Source organism: Triturus cristatus, chromosome 11 (assembly GCF_964204655.1).
Source record: "Triturus cristatus chromosome 11, aTriCri1.1, whole genome shotgun sequence".
NCBI lineage: Eukaryota > Metazoa > Chordata > Amphibia > Caudata > Salamandridae > Triturus > Triturus cristatus.
The window spans coordinates 1,139,261,808-1,139,281,032 of NC_140594.1; the positions used below are offsets into that span (position 1 = coordinate 1,139,261,808).

Below are 19,225 nucleotides of genomic sequence, written 5' to 3' on the forward strand. Positions count from 1 at the left end.
GCGCAGCGGAAGCGTGCTGGGCCCATAACCCAGAGGTCGATGGATCGAAACCATCCTCTGCTATAATATTTCTTGTTTTTTCTTCTGAGAACCAATCTGTCATTTCCACGCTACCAGCAAGGAAAAGCGCAGGCTTGTGCTAGCTATGTGAGAAAAGACTTCTCAACTATCTGTCTCTGCTGAAATACAAGAGAGTGATCGCCAAAGGATCGACCCCATACTTTGAAAGTAAAGATACCCAATTATAAGCATAAATGACTGGTGGGACCGTCACACGTTTTTCTGGGCATGCTTTGAATGTCATTCTTGCCTTTTCGTTCTGCTCTTATCATTCTCCTGGGCATTTCATGGAAGGCACTCTCTTTCTCTTCGCTGCTTTGCTTCCAATGCTGCCTAAATATGTTCATTTCCACTATTTGTACTACTGCTTTCCATTTCTTCTCTTCTGCACAGATTTGGCCTTGGTTTCAATCCCCAGTTCCTTACCCTCTACAAGAAACTTTCTACTGCTTTTCATGTTGGTATCTAAACCTAATGCACCATTGAAACTGGTGCAAGATAGTCATTGAACTCGGGGTTGTAATCTTTAGAACCGAGAGCAAACACATCATAGGGCGTTGGTGGTATAGTGGTGAGCATAGCTGCTTCCCAAGCAGTTGACCCGGGTTCGATTCCCGGCCAATACAGTGCAAATTTTTATATGTTCTCCAAGCAGGATTTGTTTTAATGCAACATGTCACAAAACGGAAATATCATGAACAGATTAATCAGACGTTAAATTTAAAAAAAAATGAAATACTTAGGCAGGCATCTCGATCGCCCCATCTGCTACATTCATTGTCCTATTAGATGCTATTTTCCAAAAAGCAGAGTCACCACTCACATGTGCTGATAATAAATATGTTGCGGGCGGTAGACAATGAAAGGGCTGAACCCCGACCAGACATTCTAACTCTAGCATCTCTATATTAAAAAGCATTTCTAGGCAATATCTAGCATGTGAATAAAAGTAGGCAAGATCCACCGATGAATCTGGCAAAAGTCCCCAACGATTTTGTGCACACTTGTTCTCTCACCTGAATGCAGCGCCACCTTGTAGCCATCGGATGTAACTGCAGCTCACAAAATGTTATATCAGAGAGCAAGTTGAGAGGACTCCAAGAGATAGATGTCCATGGAAAGAGCCTCTCACGACAGCAGGAAGGTTGGATATTTCAAGATGGCAACATTTCCTGTCCAACGTCCTCACGTCCCGAACGCTCCCAAACGCTCAAAAGCCTCGCCCTCACCGGGTAGATCTCTGGCTCCCAGTTAAAATCAAATCCTGAGCATGCTAGCGCTAGGATCAAAGAGAGAGGAGAGGGTTAGAGAGCTGCTATCTTGGTAAAGGCCTGAAACTGCTAGTTCCCAAGAGGGTCTGCACTTTCAGTTATGACTGACTGTGAGACGAGAAGATGAAGATTTTCTGCACCCAGCATACATTGCAGCATGCTTAGGCAAATGAGGAGCGAGACCCACCAATCCCTCGCCACTTCGCTGAAAGCTCCTCCTCTGCATAAAGAGAACACTTTTACAAGGGAACAGAGTGGCGCAGCGGAAGCGTGCTGGGCCCATAACCCAGAGGTCGATGGATCGAAACCATCCTCTGCTATAATATTTCTTGTTTTTTCTTCTGAGAACCAATCTGTCATTTCCACGCTACCAGCAAGGAAAAGCGCAGGCTTGTGCTAGCTATGTGAGAAAAGACTTCTCAACTATCTGTCTCTGCTGAAATACAAGAGAGTGATCGCCAAAGGATCAACCCCATACTTTGAAAGTAAAGATACCCAATTATAAGCATAAATGACTGGTGGGACCGTCACACGTTTTTCTGGGCATGCTTTGAATGTCATTCTTGCCTTTTCGTTCTGCTCTTATCATTCTCCTGGGCATTTCATGGAAGGCACTCTCTTTCTCTTCGCTGCTTTGCTTCCAATGCTGCCTAAATATGTTCATTTCCACTATTTGTACTACTGCTTTCCATTTCTTCTCTTCTGCACAGATTTGGCCTTGGTTTCAATCCCCAGTTCCTTACCCTCTACAAGAAACTTTCTACTGCTTTTCATGTTGGTATCTAAACCTAATGCACCATTGAAACTGGTGCAAGATAGTCATTGAACTCGGGGTTGTAATCTTTAGAACCGAGAGCAAACACATCATAGGGCGTTGGTGGTATAGTGGTGAGCATAGCTGCTTCCCAAGCAGTTGACCCGGGTTCGATTCCCGGCCAATGCAGTGCAAATTTTTATATGTTCTCCAAGCAGGATTTGTTTTAATGCAACATGTCACAAAACGGAAATATCATGAACAGATTAATCAGACGTTAAATTAAAAAAAAAATGAAATACTTAGGCAGGCATCTCGATCGCCCCATCTGCTACATTCATTGTCCTATTAGATGCTATTTTCCAAAAAGCAGAGTCACCACTCACATGTGCTGGTAATAAATATGTTGCAAGCGGTAGACAATGAAAGGGCTGAACCCCGACCAGACATTCTAACTGTAGCATCTCTATATTAAAAAGCATTTCTAGGCAATATCTAGCATGTGAATAAAAGTAGGCAAGATCCACCGATGAATCTGGCAAAAGTCCCCAACGATTTTGTGCACACTTGTTCTCTCACCTGAATGCAGCGCCACCTTGTAGCCATCGGATGTAAATGCAGCTCACAAAATGTTATATCAGAGAGCAAGTTGAGAGGACTCCAAGAGGCAGATGTCCATGGAAAGAGCCTCTCACGACAGCAGGAAGGTTGGATATTTCAAGATGGCAACATTTCCCGTCCAACGTCCTCACGTCCCGAACGCTCCCAAACGCTCAAAAGCCTCACACCGGGCAAGCCCTCAGCGGGTAGATCTCTGGCTCCCAGTTAAAATCAAATCCTGAGCATGCTAGCGCTAGGATCAAAGAGAGAGGAGAGGGTTAGAGAGCTGCTATCTTGGTAAAGGCCTGAAACTGCTAGTTCCCAAGAGGGTCTGCACTTTCAGTTATGACTGACTGTGAGACGAGAAGATGAAGATTTTCTGCACCCAGCATACATTGCAGCATGCTTAGGCAAATGAGGAGCGAGACCCACCAATCCCTCGCCACTTCGCTGAAAGCTCCTCCTCTGCATAAAGAGAACACTTTTACAAGGGAGCAGAGTGGCGCAGCGGAAGCGTGCTGGGCCCATAACCCAGAGGTCGATGGATCAAAACCATCCTCTGCTATAATATTTCTTGTTTTTTCTTCTGAGAACCAATCTGTCATTTCCACGCTACCAGCAAGGAAAAGCGCAGGCTTGTGCTAGCTATGTGAGAAAAGACTTCTCAACTATCTGTCTCTGCTGAAATACAAGAGAGTGATCGCCAAAGGATCAACCCCATACTTTGAAAGTAAAGATACCCAATTATAAGCATAAATGACTGGTGGGACCGTCACACGTTTTTCTGGGCATGCTTTGAATGTCATTCTTGCCTTTTCGTTCTGCTCTTATCATTCTCCTGGGCATTTCATGGAAGGCACTCTCTTTCTCTTCGCTGCTTTGCTTCCAATGCTGCCTAAATATGTTCATTTCCACTATTTGTACTACTGCTTTCCATTTCTTCTCTTCTGCACAGATTTGGCCTTGGTTTCAATCCCCAGTTCCTTACCCTCTACAAGAAACTTTCTACTGCTTTTCATGTTGGTATCTAAACCTAATGCACCATTGAAACTGGTGCAAGATAGTCATTGAACTCGGGGTTGTAATCTTTAGAACCGAGAGCAAACACATCATAGGGCGTTGGTGGTATAGTGGTGAGCATAGCTGCTTCCCAAGCAGTTGACCCGGGTTCGATTCCCGGCCAATGCAGTGCAAATTTTTATATGTTCTCCAAGCAGGATTTGTTTTAATGCAACATGTCACAAAACGGAAATATCATGCACAGATTAATCAGACGTTAAATTTAAAAAAAAATGAAATACTTAGGCAGGCATCTCGATCGCCCCATCTGCTACATTCATTGTCCTATTAGATGCTATTTTCCAAAAAGCAGAGTCACCACTCACATGTGCTGGTAATAAATATGTTGCGGGCGGTAGACAATGAAAGGGCTGAACCCCGACCAGACATTCTAACTCTAGCATCTCTATATTAAAAAGCATTTCTAGGCAATATCTAGCATGTGAATAAAAGTAGGCAAGATCCACCGATGAATCTGGCAAAAGTCCCCAACGATTTTGTGCACACTTGTTCTCTCACCTGAATGCAGCGCCACCTTGTAGCCATCGGATGTAAATGCAGCTCACAAAATGTTATATCAGAGAGCAAGTTGAGAGGACTCCAAGAGGCAGATGTCCATGGAAAGAGCCTCTCACGACAGCAGGAAGGTTGGATATTTCAAGATGGCAACATTTCCCGTCCAACGTCCTCACGTCCCGAACGCTCCCAAACGCTCAAAAGCCTCACACCGGGCAAGCCCTCAGCGGGTAGATCTCTGGCTCCCAGTTAAAATCAAATCCTGAGCATGCTAGCGCTAGGATCAAAGAGAGAGGAGAGGGTTAGAGAGCTGCTATCTTGGTAAAGGCCTGAAACTGCTAGTTCCCAAGAGGGTCTGCACTTTCAGTTATGACTGACTGTGAGACGAGAAGATGAAGATTTTCTGCACCCAGCATACATTGCAGCATGCTTAGGCAAATGAGGAGCGAGACCCACCAATCCCTCGCCACTTCGCTGAAAGCTCCTCCTCTGCATAAAGAGAACACTTTTACAAGGGAGCAGAGTGGCGCAGCGGAAGCGTGCTGGGCCCATAACCCAGAGGTCGATGGATCGAAACCATCCTCTGCTATAATATTTCTTGTTTTTTCTTCTGAGAACCAATCTGTCATTTCCACGCTACCAGCAAGGAAAAGCGCAGGCTTGTGCTAGCTATGTGAGAAAAGACTTCTCAACTATCTGTCTCTGCTGAAATACAAGAGAGTGATCGCCAAAGGATCAACCCCATACTTTGAAAGTAAAGATACCCAATTATAAGCATAAATGACTGGTGGGACCGTCACACGTTTTTCTGGGCATGCTTTGAATGTCATTCTTGCCTTTTCGTTCTGCTCTTATCATTCTCCTGGGCATTTCATGGAAGGCACTCTCTTTCTCTTCGCTGCTTTGCTTCCAATGCTGCCTAAATATGTTCATTTCCACTATTTGTACTACTGCTTTCCATTTCTTCTCTTCTGCACAGATTTGGCCTTGGTTTCAATCCCCAGTTCCTTACCCTCTACAAGAAACTTTCTACTGCTTTTCATGTTGGTATCTAAACCAAATGCACCATTGAAACTGGTGCAAGATAGTCATTGAACTCGGGGTTGTAATCTTTAGAACCGAGAGCAACCACATCATAGGGCGTTGGTGGTATAGTGGTGAGCATAGCTGCTTCCCAAGCAGTTGACCCGGGTTCGATTCCCGGCCAATGCAGTGCAAATTTTTATATGTTCTCCAAGCAGGATTTGTTTTAATGCAACATGTCACAAAACGGAAATATCATGAACAGATTAATCAGACGTTAAATTAAAAAAAAAATGAAATACTTAGGCAGGCATCTCGATCGCCCCATCTGCTACATTCATTGTCCTATTAGATGCTATTTTCCAAAAAGCAGAGTCACCACTCACATGTGCTGGTAATAAATATGTTGCGGGCGGTAGACAATGAAAGGGCTGAACCCCGACCAGACATTCTAACTGTAGCATCTCTATATTAAAAAGCATTTCTAGGCAATATCTAGCATGTGAATAAAAGTAGGCAAGATCCACCGATGAATCTGGCAAAAGTCCCCAACGATTTTGTGCACACTTGTTCTCTCACCTGAATGCAGCGCCACCTTGTAGCCATCGGATGTAACTGCAGCTCACAAAATGTTATATCAGAGAGCAAGTTGAGAGGACTCCAAGAGGCAGATGTCCATGGAAAGAGCCTCTCACGACAGCAGGAAGGTTGGATATTTCAAGATGGCAACATTTCCCGTCCAACGTCCTCAACGCTCCCAAACGCTCAAAAGCCTCACACCGGGCAAGCCCTCAGCGGGTAGATCTCTGGCTCCCAGTTAAAATCAAATCCTGAGCATGCTAGCGCTAGGATCAAAGAGAGAGGAGAGGGTTAGAGAGCTGCTATCTTGGTAAAGGCCTGAAACTGCTAGTTCCCAAGAGGGTCTGCACTTTCAGTTATGACTGACTGTGAGACGAGAAGATGAAGATTTTCTGCACCCAGCATACATTGCAGCATGCTTAGGCAAATGAGGAGCGAGACCCACCAATCCCTCGCCACTTCGCTGAAAGCTCCTCCTCTGCATAAAGAGAACACTTTTACAAGGGAGCAGAGTGGCGCAGCGGAAGCGTGCTGGGCCCATAACCCAGAGGTCGATGGATCGAAACCATCCTCTGCTATAATATTTCTTGTTTTTTCTTCTGAGAACCAATCTGTCATTTCCACGCTACCAGCAAGGAAAAGCGCAGGCTTGTGCTAGCTATGTGAGAAAAGACTTCTCAACTATCTGTCTCTGCTGAAATACAAGAGAGTGATCGCCAAAGGATCGACCCCATACTTTGAAAGTAAAGATACCCAATTATAAGCATAAATGACTGGTGGGACCGTCACACGTTTTTCTGGGCATGCTTTGAATGTCATTCTTGCCTTTTCGTTCTGCTCTTATCATTCTCCTGGGCATTTCATGGAAGGCACTCTCTTTCTCTTCGCTGCTTTGCTTCCAATGCTGCCTAAATATGTTCATTTCCACTATTTGTACTACTGCTTTCCATTTCTTCTCTTCTGCACAGATTTGGCCTTGGTTTCAATCCCCAGTTCCTTACCCTCTACAAGAAACTTTCTACTGCTTTTCATGTTGGTATCTAAACCTAATGCACCATTGAAACTGGTGCAAGATAGTCATTGAACTCGGGGTTGTAATCTTTAGAACCGAGAGCAAACACATCATAGGGCGTTGGTGGTATAGTGGTGAGCATAGCTGCTTCCCAAGCAGTTGACCCGGGTTCGATTCCCGGCCAATACAGTGCAAATTTTTATATGTTCTCCAAGCAGGATTTGTTTTAATGCAACATGTCACAAAACGGAAATATCATGAACAGATTAATCAGACGTTAAATTTAAAAAAAAATGAAATACTTAGGCAGGCATCTCGATCGCCCCATCTGCTACATTCATTGTCCTATTAGATGCTATTTTCCAAAAAGCAGAGTCACCACTCACATGTGCTGATAATAAATATGTTGCGGGCGGTAGACAATGAAAGGGCTGAACCCCGACCAGACATTCTAACTCTAGCATCTCTATATTAAAAAGCATTTCTAGGCAATATCTAGCATGTGAATAAAAGTAGGCAAGATCCACCGATGAATCTGGCAAAAGTCCCCAACGATTTTGTGCACACTTGTTCTCTCACCTGAATGCAGCGCCACCTTGTAGCCATCGGATGTAACTGCAGCTCACAAAATGTTATATCAGAGAGCAAGTTGAGAGGACTCCAAGAGATAGATGTCCATGGAAAGAGCCTCTCACGACAGCAGGAAGGTTGGATATTTCAAGATGGCAACATTTCCTGTCCAACGTCCTCACGTCCCGAACGCTCCCAAACGCTCAAAAGCCTCGCCCTCACCGGGTAGATCTCTGGCTCCCAGTTAAAATCAAATCCTGAGCATGCTAGCGCTAGGATCAAAGAGAGAGGAGAGGGTTAGAGAGCTGCTATCTTGGTAAAGGCCTGAAACTGCTAGTTCCCAAGAGGGTCTGCACTTTCAGTTATGACTGACTGTGAGACGAGAAGATGAAGATTTTCTGCACCCAGCATACATTGCAGCATGCTTAGGCAAATGAGGAGCGAGACCCACCAATCCCTCGCCACTTCGCTGAAAGCTCCTCCTCTGCATAAAGAGAACACTTTTACAAGGGAACAGAGTGGCGCAGCGGAAGCGTGCTGGGCCCATAACCCAGAGGTCGATGGATCGAAACCATCCTCTGCTATAATATTTCTTGTTTTTTCTTCTGAGAACCAATCTGTCATTTCCACGCTACCAGCAAGGAAAAGCGCAGGCTTGTGCTAGCTATGTGAGAAAAGACTTCTCAACTATCTGTCTCTGCTGAAATACAAGAGAGTGATCGCCAAAGGATCAACCCCATACTTTGAAAGTAAAGATACCCAATTATAAGCATAAATGACTGGTGGGACCGTCACACGTTTTTCTGGGCATGCTTTGAATGTCATTCTTGCCTTTTCGTTCTGCTCTTATCATTCTCCTGGGCATTTCATGGAAGGCACTCTCTTTCTCTTCGCTGCTTTGCTTCCAATGCTGCCTAAATATGTTCATTTCCACTATTTGTACTACTGCTTTCCATTTCTTCTCTTCTGCACAGATTTGGCCTTGGTTTCAATCCCCAGTTCCTTACCCTCTACAAGAAACTTTCTACTGCTTTTCATGTTGGTATCTAAACCTAATGCACCATTGAAACTGGTGCAAGATAGTCATTGAACTCGGGGTTGTAATCTTTAGAACCGAGAACAAACACATCATAGGGTGTTGGTGGTATAGTGGTGAGCATAGCTGCTTCCCAAGCAGTTGACCCGGGTTCGATTCCCGGCCAATGCAGTGCAAATTTTTATATGTTCTCCAAGCAGGATTTGTTTTAATGCAACATGTCACAAAACGGAAATATCATGAACAGATTAATCAGACGTTAAATTAAAAAAAAAATGAAATACTTAGGCAGGCATCTCGATCGCCCCATCTGCTACATTCATTGTCCTATTAGATGCTATTTTCCAAAAAGCAGAGTCACCACTCACATGTGCTGGTAATAAATATGTTGCAAGCGGTAGACAATGAAAGGGCTGAACCCCGACCAGACATTCTAACTGTAGCATCTCTATATTAAAAAGCATTTCTAGGCAATATCTAGCATGTGAATAAAAGTAGGCAAGATCCACCGATGAATCTGGCAAAAGTCCCCAACGATTTTGTGCACACTTGTTCTCTCACCTGAATGCAGCGCCACCTTGTAGCCATCGGATGTAAATGCAGCTCACAAAATGTTATATCAGAGAGCAAGTTGAGAGGACTCCAAGAGGCAGATGTCCATGGAAAGAGCCTCTCACGACAGCAGGAAGGTTGGATATTTCAAGATGGCAACATTTCCCGTCCAACGTCCTCACGTCCCGAACGCTCCCAAACGCTCAAAAGCCTCACACCGGGCAAGCCCTCAGCGGGTAGATCTCTGGCTCCCAGTTAAAATCAAATCCTGAGCATGCTAGCGCTAGGATCAAAGAGAGAGGAGAGGGTTAGAGAGCTGCTATCTTGGTAAAGGCCTGAAACTGCTAGTTCCCAAGAGGGTCTGCACTTTCAGTTATGACTGACTGTGAGACGAGAAGATGAAGATTTTCTGCACCCAGCATACATTGCAGCATGCTTAGGCAAATGAGGAGCGAGACCCACCAATCCCTCGCCACTTCGCTGAAAGCTCCTCCTCTGCATAAAGAGAACACTTTTACAAGGGAGCAGAGTGGCGCAGCGGAAGCGTGCTGGGCCCATAACCCAGAGGTCGATGGATCAAAACCATCCTCTGCTATAATATTTCTTGTTTTTTCTTCTGAGAACCAATCTGTCATTTCCACGCTACCAGCAAGGAAAAGCGCAGGCTTGTGCTAGCTATGTGAGAAAAGACTTCTCAACTATCTGTCTCTGCTGAAATACAAGAGAGTGATCGCCAAAGGATCAACCCCATACTTTGAAAGTAAAGATACCCAATTATAAGCATAAATGACTGGTGGGACCGTCACACGTTTTTCTGGGCATGCTTTGAATGTCATTCTTGCCTTTTCGTTCTGCTCTTATCATTCTCCTGGGCATTTCATGGAAGGCACTCTCTTTCTCTTCGCTGCTTTGCTTCCAATGCTGCCTAAATATGTTCATTTCCACTATTTGTACTACTGCTTTCCATTTCTTCTCTTCTGCACAGATTTGGCCTTGGTTTCAATCCCCAGTTCCTTACCCTCTACAAGAAACTTTCTACTGCTTTTCATGTTGGTATCTAAACCTAATGCACCATTGAAACTGGTGCAAGATAGTCATTGAACTCGGGGTTGTAATCTTTAGAACCGAGAGCAAACACATCATAGGGCGTTGGTGGTATAGTGGTGAGCATAGCTGCTTCCCAAGCAGTTGACCCGGGTTCGATTCCCGGCCAATGCAGTGCAAATTTTTATATGTTCTCCAAGCAGGATTTGTTTTAATGCAACATGTCACAAAACGGAAATATCATGCACAGATTAATCAGACGTTAAATTTAAAAAAAAATGAAATACTTAGGCAGGCATCTCGATCGCCCCATCTGCTACATTCATTGTCCTATTAGATGCTATTTTCCAAAAAGCAGAGTCACCACTCACATGTGCTGGTAATAAATATGTTGCGGGCGGTAGACAATGAAAGGGCTGAACCCCGACCAGACATTCTAACTCTAGCATCTCTATATTAAAAAGCATTTCTAGGCAATATCTAGCATGTGAATAAAAGTAGGCAAGATCCACCGATGAATCTGGCAAAAGTCCCCAACGATTTTGTGCACACTTGTTCTCTCACCTGAATGCAGCGCCACCTTGTAGCCATCGGATGTAAATGCAGCTCACAAAATGTTATATCAGAGAGCAAGTTGAGAGGACTCCAAGAGGCAGATGTCCATGGAAAGAGCCTCTCACGACAGCAGGAAGGTTGGATATTTCAAGATGGCAACATTTCCCGTCCAACGTCCTCACGTCCCGAACGCTCCCAAACGCTCAAAAGCCTCACACCGGGCAAGCCCTCAGCGGGTAGATCTCTGGCTCCCAGTTAAAATCAAATCCTGAGCATGCTAGCGCTAGGATCAAAGAGAGAGGAGAGGGTTAGAGAGCTGCTATCTTGGTAAAGGCCTGAAACTGCTAGTTCCCAAGAGGGTCTGCACTTTCAGTTATGACTGACTGTGAGACGAGAAGATGAAGATTTTCTGCACCCAGCATACATTGCAGCATGCTTAGGCAAATGAGGAGCGAGACCCACCAATCCCTCGCCACTTCGCTGAAAGCTCCTCCTCTGCATAAAGAGAACACTTTTACAAGGGAGCAGAGTGGCGCAGCGGAAGCGTGCTGGGCCCATAACCCAGAGGTCGATGGATCGAAACCATCCTCTGCTATAATATTTCTTGTTTTTTCTTCTGAGAACCAATCTGTCATTTCCACGCTACCAGCAAGGAAAAGCGCAGGCTTGTGCTAGCTATGTGAGAAAAGACTTCTCAACTATCTGTCTCTGCTGAAATACAAGAGAGTGATCGCCAAAGGATCAACCCCATACTTTGAAAGTAAAGATACCCAATTATAAGCATAAATGACTGGTGGGACCGTCACACGTTTTTCTGGGCATGCTTTGAATGTCATTCTTGCCTTTTCGTTCTGCTCTTATCATTCTCCTGGGCATTTCATGGAAGGCACTCTCTTTCTCTTCGCTGCTTTGCTTCCAATGCTGCCTAAATATGTTCATTTCCACTATTTGTACTACTGCTTTCCATTTCTTCTCTTCTGCACAGATTTGGCCTTGGTTTCAATCCCCAGTTCCTTACCCTCTACAAGAAACTTTCTACTGCTTTTCATGTTGGTATCTAAACCTAATGCACCATTGAAACTGGTGCAAGATAGTCATTGAACTCGGGGTTGTAATCTTTAGAACCGAGAGCAAACACATCATAGGGCGTTGGTGGTATAGTGGTGAGCATAGCTGCTTCCCAAGCAGTTGACCCGGGTTCGATTCCCGGCCAATGCAGTGCAAATTTTTATATGTTCTCCAAGCAGGATTTGTTTTAATGCAACATGTCACAAAACGGAAATATCATGCACAGATTAATCAGACGTTAAATTTAAAAAAAAATGAAATACTTAGGCAGGCATCTCGATCGCCCCATCTGCTACATTCATTGTCCTATTAGATGCTATTTTCCAAAAAGCAGAGTCACCACTCACATGTGCTGGTAATAAATATGTTGCGGGCGGTAGACAATGAAAGGGCTGAACCCCGACCAGACATTCTAACTCTAGCATCTCTATATTAAAAAGCATTTCTAGGCAATATCTAGCATGTGAATAAAAGTAGGCAAGATCCACCGATGAATCTGGCAAAAGTCCCCAACGATTTTGTGCACACTTGTTCTCTCACCTGAATGCAGCGCCACCTTGTAGCCATCGGATGTAACTGCAGCTCACAAAATGTTATATCAGAGAGCAAGTTGAGAGGACTCCAAGAGGTAGATGTCCATGGAAAGAGCCTCTCACGACAGCAGGAAGGTTGGATATTTCAAGATGGCAACATTTCCTGTCCAACGTCCTCACGTCCCGAACGCTCCCAAACGCTCAAAAGCCTCGCCCTCACCGGGTAGATCTCTGGCTCCCAGTTAAAATCAAATCCTGAGCATGCTAGCGCTAGGATCAAAGAGAGAGGAGAGGGTTAGAGAGCTGCTATCTTGGTAAAGGCCTGAAACTGCTAGTTCCCAAGAGGGTCTGCACTTTCAGTTATGACTGACTGTGAGACGAGAAGATGAAGATTTTCTGCACCCAGCATACATTGCAGCATGCTTAGGCAAATGAGGAGCGAGACCCACCAATCCCTCACCACTTCGCTGAAAGCTCCTCCTCTGCATAAAGAGGACACTTTTACAAGGGAGCAGAGTGGCGCAGCGGAAGCGTGCTGGGCCCATAACCCAGAGGTCGATGGATCGAAACCATCCTCTGCTATAATATTTCTTGTTTTTTCTTCTGAGAACCAATCTGTCATTTCCACGCTACCAGCAAGGAAAAGCGCAGGCTTGTGCTAGCTATGTGAGAAAAGACTTCTCAACTATCTGTCTCTGCTGAAATACAAGAGAGTGATCGCCAAAGGATCAACCCCATACTTTGAAAGTAAAGATACCCAATTATAAGCATAAATGACTGGTGGGACCGTCACACGTTTTTCTGGGCATGCTTTGAATGTCATTCTTGCCTTTTCGTTCTGCTCTTATCATTCTCCTGGGCATTTCATGGAAGGCACTCTCTTTCTCTTCGCTGCTTTGCTTCCAATGCTGCCTAAATATGTTCATTTCCACTATTTGTACTACTGCTTTCCATTTCTTCTCTTCTGCACAGATTTGGCCTTGGTTTCAATCCCCAGTTCCTTACCCTCTACAAGAAACTTTCTACTGCTTTTCATGTTGGTATCTAAACCAAATGCACCATTGAAACTGGTGCAAGATAGTCATTGAACTCGGGGTTGTAATCTTTAGAACCGAGAGCACCCACATCATAGGGCGTTGGTGGTATAGTGGTGAGCATAGCTGCTTCCCAAGCAGTTGACCCGGGTTCGATGCCCGGCCAATGCAGTGCAAATTTTTATATGTTCTCCAAGCAGGATTTGTTTTAATGCAACATGTCACAAAACGGAAATATCATGAACAGATTAATCAGACGTTAAATTAAAAAAAAAATGAAATACTTAGGCAGGCATCTCGATCGCCCCATCTGCTACATTAATTGTCCTATTAGATGCTATTTTCCAAAAAGCAGAGTCTCCACTCACATGTGCTGGTAATAAATATGTTGCGGGCGGTAGACAATGAAAGGGCTGAACCCCGACCAGACATTCTAACTCTAGCATCTCTATATTAAAAAGCATTTCTAGGCAATATCTAGCATGTGAATAAAAGTAGGCAAGATCCACCGATGAATCTGGCAAAAGTCCCCAACGATTTTGTGCACACTTGTTCTCTCACCTGAATGCAGCGCCACCTTGTAGCCATCGGATGTAACTGCAGCTCACAAAATGTTATATCAGAGAGCAAGTTGAGAGGACTCCAAGAGGCAGATGTCCATGGAAAGAGCCTCTCACGACAGCAGGAAGGTTGGATATTTCAAGATGGCAACATTTCCTGTCCAATGTCCTCACGTCCCGAACGCTCCCAAACGCTCAAAAGCCTCACACCGGGCAAGCCCTCACCGGGTAGATCTCTGGCTCCCAGTTAAAATCAAATCCTGAGCATGCTAGCGCTAGGATCAAAGAGAGAGGAGAGGGTTAGAGAGCTGCTATCTTGGTAAAGGCCTGAAACTGCTAGTTCCCAAGAGGGTCTGCACTTTCAGTTATGACTGACTGTGAGACGAGAAGATGAAGATTTTCTGCACCCAGCATACATTGCAGCATGCTTAGGCAAATGAGGAGCGAGACCCACCAATCCCTCGCCACTTCGCTGAAAGCTCCTCCTCTGCATAAAGAGAACACTTTTACAAGGGAGCAGAGTGGCGCAGCGGAAGCGTGCTGGGCCCAGAGGTCGATGGATCGAAACCATCCTCTGCTATAATATTTCTTGTTTTTTCTTCTGAGAACCAATCTGTCATTTCCACGCTACCAGCAAGGAAAAGCTCAGGCTTGTGCTAGCTATGTGAGAAAAGACTTCTCAACTATCTGTCTCTGCTGAAATACAAGAGAGTGATCGCCAAAGGATCAACCCCATACTTTGAAAGTAAAGATACCCAATTATAAGCATAAATGACTGGTGGGACCGTCACACGTTTTTCTGGGCATGCTTTGAATGTCATTCTTGCCTTTTCGTTCTGCTCTTATCATTCTCCTGGGCATTTCATGGAAGGCACTCTCTTTCTCTTCGCTGCTTTGCTTCCAATGCTGCCTAAATATGTTCATTTCCACTATTTGTACTACTGCTTTCCATTTCTTCTCTTCTGCACAGATTTGGCCTTGGTTTCAATCCCCAGTTCCTTACCCTCTACAAGAAACTTTCTACTGCTTTTCATGTTGGTATCTAAACCAAATGCACCATTGAAACTGGTGCAAGATAGTCATTGAACTCGGGGTTGTAATCTTTAGAACCGAGAGCAACCACATCATAGGGCGTTGGTGGTATAGTGGTGAGCATAGCTGCTTCCCAAGCAGTTGACCCGGCTTCGATTCCCGGCCAATGCAGTGCAAATTTTTATATGTTCTCCAAGCAGGATTTGTTTTAATGCAACATGTCACAAAACGGAAATATCATGAACAGATTAATCAGACGTTAAATTAAAAAAAAAATGAAATACTTAGGCAGGCATCTCGATCGCCCCATCTGCTACATTCATTGTCCTATTAGATGCTATTTTCCAAAAAGCAGAGTCACCACTCACATGTGCTGGTAATAAATATGTTGCGGGCGGTAGACAATGAAAGGGCTGAACCCCGACCAGACATTCTAACTGTAGCATCTCTATATTAAAAAGCATTTCTAGGCAATATCTAGCATGTGAATAAAAGTAGGCAAGATCCACCGATGAATCTGGCAAAAGTCCCCAACGATTTTGTGCACACTTGTTCTCTCACCTGAATGCAGCGCCACCTTGTAGCCATCGGATGTAACTGCAGCTCACAAAATGGTATATCAGAGAGCAAGTTGAGAGGACTCCAAGAGGCAGATGTCCATGGAAAGAGCCTCTCACGACAGCAGGAAGGTTGGATATTTCAAGATGGCAACATTTCCTGTCCAACGTCCTCAACGCTCCCAAACGCTCAAAAGCCTCACACCGGGCAAGCCCTCACCGGGTAGATCTCTAGCTCCCAGTTAAAATCAAATCCTGAGCATGCTAGCGCTAGGATCAAAGAGAGAGGAGAGGGTTAGAGAGCTGCTATCTTGGTAAAGGCCTGAAACTGCTAGTTCCCAAGAGGGTCTGCACTTTCAGTTATGACTGACTGTGAGACGAGAAGATGAAGATTTTCTGCACCCAGCATACATTGCAGCATGCTTAGGCAAATGAGGAGCGAGACCCACCAATCCCTCGCCACTTCGCTGAAAGCTCCTCCTCTGCATAAAGAGAACACTTTTACAAGGGAGCAGAGTGGCGCAGCGGAAGCGTGCTGGGCCCAGAGGTCGATGGATCGAAACCATCCTCTGCTATAATATTTCTTGTTTTTTCTTCTGAGAACCAATCTGTCATTTCCACGCTACCAGCAAGGAAAAGCTCAGGCTTGTGCTAGCTATGTGAGAAAAGACTTCTCAACTATCTGTCTCTGCTGAAATACAAGAGAGTGATCGCCAAAGGATCAACCCCATACTTTGAAAGTAAAGATACCCAATTATAAGCATAAATGACTGGTGGGACCGTCACACGTTTTTCTGGGCATGCTTTGAATGTCATTCTTGCCTTTTCGTTCTGCTCTTATCATTCTCCTGGGCATTTCATGGAAGGCACTCTCTTTCTCTTCGCTGCTTTGCTTCCAATGCTGCCTAAATATGTTCATTTCCACTATTTGTACTACTGCTTTCCATTTCTTCTCTTCTGCACAGATTTGGCCTTGGTTTCAATCCCCAGTTCCTTACCCTCTACAAGAAACTTTCTACTGCTTTTCATGTTGGTATCTAAACCAAATGCACCATTGAAACTGGTGCAAGATAGTCATTGAACTCGGGGTTGTAATCTTTAGAACCGAGAGCAACCACATCATAGGGCGTTGGTGGTATAGTGGTGAGCATAGCTGCTTCCCAAGCAGTTGACCCGGCTTCGATTCCCGGCCAATGCAGTGCAAATTTTTATATGTTCTCCAAGCAGGATTTGTTTCAATGCAACATGTCACAAAACGGAAATATCATGAACAGATTAATCAGACGTTAAATTAAAAAAAAAATGAAATACTTAGGCAGGCATCTCGATCGCCCCATCTGCTACATTCATTGTCCTATTAGATGCTATTTTCCAAAAAGCAGAGTCACCACTCACATGTGCTGGTAATAAATATGTTGCGGGCGGTAGACAATGAAAGGGCTGAACCCCGACCAGACATTCTAACTGTAGCATCTCTATATTAAAAAGCATTTCTAGGCAATATCTAGCATGTGAATAAAAGTAGGCAAGATCCACCGATGAATCTGGCAAAAGTCCCCAACGATTTTGTGCACACTTGTTCTCTCACCTGAATGCAGCGCCACCTTGTAGCCATCGGATGTAACTGCAGCTCACAAAATGTTATATCAGAGAGCAAGTTGAGAGGACTCCAAGAGGCAGATGTCCATGGAAAGAGCCTCTCACGACAGCAGGAAGGTTGGATATTTCAAGATGGCAACATTTCCTGTCCAACGTCCCGAACGCTCCCAAACGCTCAAAAGCCTCGCCCTCACCGGGTAGATCTCTGGCTCCCAGTTAAAATCAAATCCTGAGCATGCTAGCGCTAGGATCAAAGAGAGAGGAGAGGGTTAGAGAGCTGCTATCTTGGTAAAGGCCTGAAACTGCTAGTTCCCAAGAGGGTCTGCACTTTCAGTTATGACTGACTGTGAGACGAGAAGATGAAGATTTTCTACACCCAGCATACATTGCAGCATGCTTAGGCAAATGAGGAGCGAGACCCACCAATCCCTCGCCACTTCGTTGAAAGCTCCTCCTCTGCATAAAGAGAACACTTTTACAAGGGAGCAGAGTGGCGCAGCGGAAGCGTGCTGGGCCCATAACCCAGAGGTCGATGGATCGAAACCATCCTCTGCTATAATATTTCTTGTTTTTTCTTCTGAGAACCAATCTGTCATTTCCACGCTACCAGCAAGGAAAAGCGCAGGCTTGTGCTAGCTATGTGAGAAAAGACTTCTCAACTATCTGTCTCTGCTGAAATACAAGAGAGTGATCGCCAAAGGATCAACCCCATACTTTGAAAGTAAAGATACCCAATTATAAGCATAAATGACTGGTGGGACCGTCACACGTTTTTCTGGGCATGCTTTGAATGTCATTCTTGCCTTTTCGTTCTGCTCTTATCATTCTCCTGGGCATTTCATGGAAGACACTCTCTTTCTCTTCGCTGCTTTGCTTCCAATGCTGCCTAAATATGTTCATTTCCACTATTTGTACTACTGCTTTCCATTTCTTCTCTTCTGCACAGATTTGGCCTTGGTTTCAATCCCCAGTTCCTTACCCTCTACAAGAAACTTTCTACTGCTTTTCATGTTGGTATCTAAACCAAATGCACCATTGAAACTGGTGCAAGATAGTCATTGAACTCTGGGTTGTAATCTTTAGAACCGAGAGCAACCACATCATAGGGCGTTGGTGGTATAGTGGTGAGCATAGCTGCTTCCCAAGCAGTTGACCCGGGTTCGATTCACGGCCAATGCAGTGCAAATTTTTATATGTTCTCCAAGCAGGATTTGTTTTAATGCAACATGTCACAAAACGGAAATATCATGAACAGATTAATCAGACGTTAAATTAAAAAAAAAATGAAATACTTAGGTAGGCATCTCGATCGCCCCATCTGCTACATTCATTGTCCTATTAGATGCTATTTTCCAAAAAGCAGAGTCACCACTCACATGTGCGGGTAATAAATATGTTGCGGGCGGTAGACAATGAAAGGGCTGAACCCCGACCAGACATTCTAACTGTAGCATCTCTATATTAAAAAGCATTTCTAGGCAATATCTAGCATGTGAATAAAAGTAGGCAAGATCCACCGATGAATCTGGCAAAAGTCCCCAACGATTTTGTGCACACTTGTTCTCTCACCTGAATGCAGCGCCACCTTGTAGCCATCGGATGTAACTGCAGCTCACAAAATGGTATATCAGAGAGCAAGTTGAGAGGACTCCAAGAGGCAGATGTCCATGGAAAGAGCCTCTCACGACAGCAGGAAGGTTGGATATTTCAAGATGGCAACATTTCCTGTCCAACGTCCTCAACGCTCCCAAACGCTCAAAAGCCTCACACCGGGCAAGCCCTCACCGGGTAGATCTCTAGCTCCCAGTTAAAATCAAATCCTGAGCATGCTAGCGCTAGGATGAAAGAGAGAGGAGAGGGTTAGAGAGCTGCTATCTTGGTAAAGGCCTGAAACTGCTAGTTCCCAAGAGGGTCTGCACTTTCAGTTATGACTGACTGTGAGACGAGAAGATGAAGATTTTCTGCACCCAGCATACATTGCAGCATGCTTAGGCAAATGAGGAGCGAGACCCACCAATCCCTCGCCACTTCGCTGAAAGCTCCTCCTCTGCATAAAGAGAACACTTTTACAAGGGAGCAGAGTGGCGCAGCGGAAGCGTGCTGGGCCCAGAGGTCGATGGATCGAAACCATCCTCTGCTATAATATTTCTTGTTTTTTTTTCTGAGAACCAATCTGTCATTTCCACGCTACCAGCAAGGAAAAGCTCAGGC

The 19,225-nt window shown here is 44.8% G+C and overlaps 8 non-coding genes across 8 annotated transcripts; all 8 read left to right on the forward strand.

The window, feature by feature from the left end:
* The first annotated feature begins 614 nt into the window (after positions 1–614).
* On the forward strand, positions 615–686 carry TRNAG-CCC (transfer RNA glycine (anticodon CCC)). Its single transcript has one exon. It is a non-coding gene; the product is annotated as a tRNA-Gly (tRNA).
* A 1,516-nt stretch (positions 687–2,202) lies between these two features.
* Positions 2,203–2,274, forward strand: TRNAG-CCC (transfer RNA glycine (anticodon CCC)). The gene has a single exon. It is a non-coding gene; the product is annotated as a tRNA-Gly (tRNA).
* Positions 2,275–3,801: 1,527 nt separating this feature from the next.
* TRNAG-CCC (transfer RNA glycine (anticodon CCC)) lies at positions 3,802–3,873 on the forward strand. Its single transcript has one exon. It is a non-coding gene; the product is annotated as a tRNA-Gly (tRNA).
* Positions 3,874–5,400: 1,527 nt separating this feature from the next.
* TRNAG-CCC (transfer RNA glycine (anticodon CCC)) lies at positions 5,401–5,472 on the forward strand. The gene has a single exon. It is a non-coding gene; the product is annotated as a tRNA-Gly (tRNA).
* A 1,519-nt stretch (positions 5,473–6,991) lies between these two features.
* On the forward strand, positions 6,992–7,063 carry TRNAG-CCC (transfer RNA glycine (anticodon CCC)). Its single transcript has one exon. It is a non-coding gene; the product is annotated as a tRNA-Gly (tRNA).
* A 1,516-nt stretch (positions 7,064–8,579) lies between these two features.
* On the forward strand, positions 8,580–8,651 carry TRNAG-CCC (transfer RNA glycine (anticodon CCC)). Its single transcript has one exon. It is a non-coding gene; the product is annotated as a tRNA-Gly (tRNA).
* A 1,527-nt stretch (positions 8,652–10,178) lies between these two features.
* On the forward strand, positions 10,179–10,250 carry TRNAG-CCC (transfer RNA glycine (anticodon CCC)). Its single transcript has one exon. It is a non-coding gene; the product is annotated as a tRNA-Gly (tRNA).
* A 1,527-nt stretch (positions 10,251–11,777) lies between these two features.
* TRNAG-CCC (transfer RNA glycine (anticodon CCC)) lies at positions 11,778–11,849 on the forward strand. Its single transcript has one exon. It is a non-coding gene; the product is annotated as a tRNA-Gly (tRNA).
* Positions 11,850–19,225: the final 7,376 nt, after the last annotated feature.